Genomic DNA, 4,088 nt, shown 5'->3' on the forward strand with positions numbered 1-4,088 from the left:
ATAAAATATTTTATTTTAATTTTTTCCCCTCTTTCTTTTTAATTAATTAATTAATTGTTTTTAGTTTTCTACAATCAATTCCATATATCTTAGATTTTTTCCCCCTCCTTCCCCCTTTCCCCTTCCTTTCCCCTTCCCCTCCCTCCCCCCTCTCTCACTGAGACATCGTGCAATCTTATATAGGTTCTACACATACATTCTTAATAAAATATTTTTAAAATGCACATTCAGTTCACTAATCCTCTTTTTTTCCTTTTATTTTTAATGTTCTACAATCACTACCATAAAACTTGGAGACACTAATCCTCTTTGTATCTATTTTGTATCCATGTTTTTAGGGATGTGATTTTTTTCCAAGGACTGCTTTAACTATATCCCAGATATTTTGGTGCATTGTTTCATCATTATAATTTTCTTTCATATAATTAATTGTTTTTATGATTTATTCTTTGATCCACTCAATATTTAGGATTTCATTGTTAAGTCTCCATTTGGGTCTGCATCTTTTGTTTGTTTTCCTTGAACCAACAACTGTGTTTTCTGTATGGTCAGTAAGATATGTACTTACTATTTCTGACTTTTTATACGTCATAATGCAGTCAATTTTTGTAAAAGTTTCATGTGGTATTGAGAAATGCGTATATTCTTTTGCAGTTCTATTTAGAAGATAGTGCAAGTCTTTTAGCTCCAGCTTCTCCAGCAATTTGTTCAGTTCCATATTTTCCCTTTTGTTTATCTTTCTATTAGACTTAACCAAAACTGAGTGATACTGAAGTCTCCTGTCACTTTTGACTGTTTATATTTTCTTGAAGCTCAGATGTTTCCTTTATGAATTTACATGCTAAGACATTTGGAGCATATATAAATTTACAAATACATAAAATATAAATTTATTACTGATATTAATAGTGGTTTCCTTGTTTGTTGTTCCTTTTATCATAATGTAGTTTCCTTGTTTGTTCCTTTTTATTTTTTGAATATTTATTTCTGCTTTGTCAGCTGGACACACTCATTTGCCTGTCTCCATGCTGTATACCTAGATAGCTGAGCCCTGCCCCTAGCAGAACCTCGAAGGGTGGTGTAGAAATTTGCCTTGAAACAAACCAGTGTCAATCATTTTTGCTGTTTTGTGTTGGCTTGTTGGTTGCTGTGGCTTGCCTAGTTGATTCTCCCTGTTTAGTTTGGGTTCCTATGCCTTATCTGGCCCTTTGCATCCTATATGCTTCTGGTTCCCACCTGCCTCCTCCAGCTTTTCCACTATTCATTTTGCCTCCAATCAAAGTCAATTCAACTCTACTTATTAAGTATCTTTCTGTGTCAGATATTGTACTGGGTCCTGAGGACCCAAAGACAAAATAAAACCATTTTTCCTTTCAAGAAACTTGCATTCTCCTGGGAGGTACAACGTGTCCATAGATAGATATATTCGAGGTGATTTGAGGCGAGAGGGCACAAGGATTGGAATGTTCAGGGAATGTTTTACATAGGAAGTGGCAGCTGACCTGAGCTGTGAAGGAAGTTAGTGACTCTGTGAAGCAAAGGTGAGGAGGGAGGGCATTGCCAAGGCTTAGGGGCGACACCTGTATAAAAGACACAGAGATGAGTTTGAGATGCCAATTGGACATCTAGTCAGAAATGTTCAGCCACAGTGGATGATATGAGGCAACAGAAATTTGTGGTGACTCTGTTGGCGTAGTTAAGTGACTTTTTCTAGAGGCATGGAGGAGCATACAGGTATATTGAACATTTTTATCATTGATGGGCATAAAGGCATAAATGACATGCTCCCCAAATTTGCAGATCATGGAAACATAGCTCTAGAGTTGGAAGACATCTTAGAGGCCATCTAGTCCAACTCCTTTATTTTATGGATGAGAAAATTGAGGCCCAGAGATAGAAAGTAACTTGCCCGAAGTCACAGATGGTATCATAGATTGAGAGTTAGAAGGGGTCATCTGTTCAGTAATGAAACTGAAGTCCACATAATTAAGAGACTTGGCTAAGGTCATACAAGTAGTAAAAAAACAGAGGCAGAATTTGAACTCAGGTTCTCTGATTCCAAATTCAGTGTTCTTTCCACAATACTGTACTGGCTCTTTACGGCACAAAGCTTGAAGGAAAAGTTAACACACTCAGTGGCAGGGTCAGAATACAAAAGTATCTTGACAGCCTTTTAACTGAATCTAATAAGATCAAATTAACAGAGATAAAACTCCTTATTGGTCTTTCTTAGACACTGGTGTTGGGGAAAATGTAGGCACTGCAGATGTGTCTTCTGTTACACATCTGGTAGTCCTCATTTAGGAATGGGTATACAGCAACCTCTGGGGACCAGCTGTGATTTCCATTAATTTTTGTCCTATGCCAGCAGACAGACTGGACTTATCTCTTCCCTTCCCTTCCCTTCCCCCTGGACCCTTCAAGGTAGGAAGGCTGACAGAGAAAAGGAAGCTCATTGCCACCAACTTTTGATCAAGGTGCAAGAGCAAATTTCCCAGTGGTTGAGCAGGATGACATTTTTTTCTGAATTTCTTCTCTGCACCTTCCTTCCCACCCTTTCTTAGTCAGATGTACATTTTTGTAGATCAGTCTCTAAGGATGAAGACAAAGTTGTCTTTTCTATATCTTTGGCTTTTAGCTATAAATTATCTATTTTTGATGTAAGACCTATTACCAAACCCACTGAATAAATAGCACTCTGGCTTAGGATGTAGATGTCGAGTAGGTGCCCTCTTGATATCTCCCTACTTATCTTGGGTTTCATTTCTCTTTTAGCCATTTTAATCTGTCCTTTACAATCTAGAGATCATTCTTTTTGTTGAAAGAAAGTAAAGCATGTATTAAGGAAGAGCAGAGAGTTCTTCTAATCACCTCTGCTATGTGAAATTAGAGCTGAGTAGTTCTGCCTTCTATCAGTCATCCACTGTTATTTTCCATCCACCCTGAGCACTAATCCAAGCTAATCTCATTTCTCCAATTCAATCACAAAATCTTTAAGGCTATAAGATGTGTTTTCTGCATTTTTAAAATATCCCTTCTCACTGATCTACCCCTCCACCCTCCACTTTTGCACATTGCTGGGTACATAATAAATATTCTGTAGAGATTTTTTTCTGTTGAGTTGAAATAACTTTCTTTACTTCTGTGGTTGTTTGAAACTTGGAAAATACTTTAAGGAGGCTTTTTCTTTATTTTCATAGCAGATAATTAACTGGAAGAGTATCAGCTTTGTCCTTTTTTTTTCAGGTGTGTGGCAGTAGAACAACTTGATTTCTAGTTATCTCAGCGAATAATTCAATTTGTCATTTGGAAGAAGCCTTACAGAAAGCACCTACAATTTATATGAGCATCTATAGGTTTTTCTCTTCTCAACTGGGGATTGGCTTTCAAAACTGGTCTTCAGAAGCTCCTTGAAAGTCAGTGCATTTTATTCTATCACCATGTCTTCATGATACATACCAGTCTTGAGTCTCTCAGACCATTTGGCCAATTCAGTGAAGACAAAGCAAACTGATTGCTTGAATGAAAGGGCCATTGGTTGATTGAAATGCCAAATTCATCAAAGTGATTGAAATAATGGGTATGTATAAACCCAACTTTGGAATTCTGCTATTGGTACTTGTTTTCACCTTTCACTTAACTAATTGGAGTCATTTTTCTTGCAGTTTCAGATTCATCTATGTCTGGCAGTCAGGAAGAACAAGAAACTGGAACTGCATTGATCATGAGGTAATTCATTCAATTATTCATTCAAAAACATTTATTTCACTTGTTTCTTAAAATTAAAATATTTTTCAATTCCCAATTATTTTCTCTCCCTCTCACCTCTTCATTGTCCACCCCCATAAAACCCAAACCTTTATGAAAAATATGCATAATCCAGCAAAGCAAAACCATGTTTAAAAACGTAGTCTCCTTCTGCCTCTTGAGCCCACTCTGGCAGGAGGTGAGATGATGACACCTTCATCAGACCGTTGGAATGGTATTACACTGATCATAGCAGTAGCAGAGTTCTGAACTCTTTCAAAGTTGTTTTCAATAAAAATTCATAAATCAAGTTCTTGTGTTAGGTATTAATGGAGATATAA

General features: G+C 36.9%; 1 long non-coding RNA gene across 1 annotated transcript in view; it reads left to right on the forward strand.

Moving 5' to 3' along the window:
• LOC140515327 (uncharacterized) overlaps positions 1-3,737 on the forward strand; it is an 11,195-nt gene extending 7,458 nt beyond the window's left edge. The window contains exons 2-3 of the long non-coding RNA XR_011970943.1: positions 3,247-3,580; positions 3,666-3,737. This is a non-coding gene — a long non-coding RNA (uncharacterized lncRNA). The remainder of the gene's footprint in view (positions 1-3,246; positions 3,581-3,665) is intronic.
• The last annotated feature ends 351 nt before the right edge of the window (positions 3,738-4,088 follow it).

This window comes from Notamacropus eugenii, chromosome X, assembly GCF_028372415.1.
Source record: "Notamacropus eugenii isolate mMacEug1 chromosome X, mMacEug1.pri_v2, whole genome shotgun sequence".
Lineage (NCBI taxonomy): Eukaryota > Metazoa > Chordata > Mammalia > Diprotodontia > Macropodidae > Notamacropus > Notamacropus eugenii.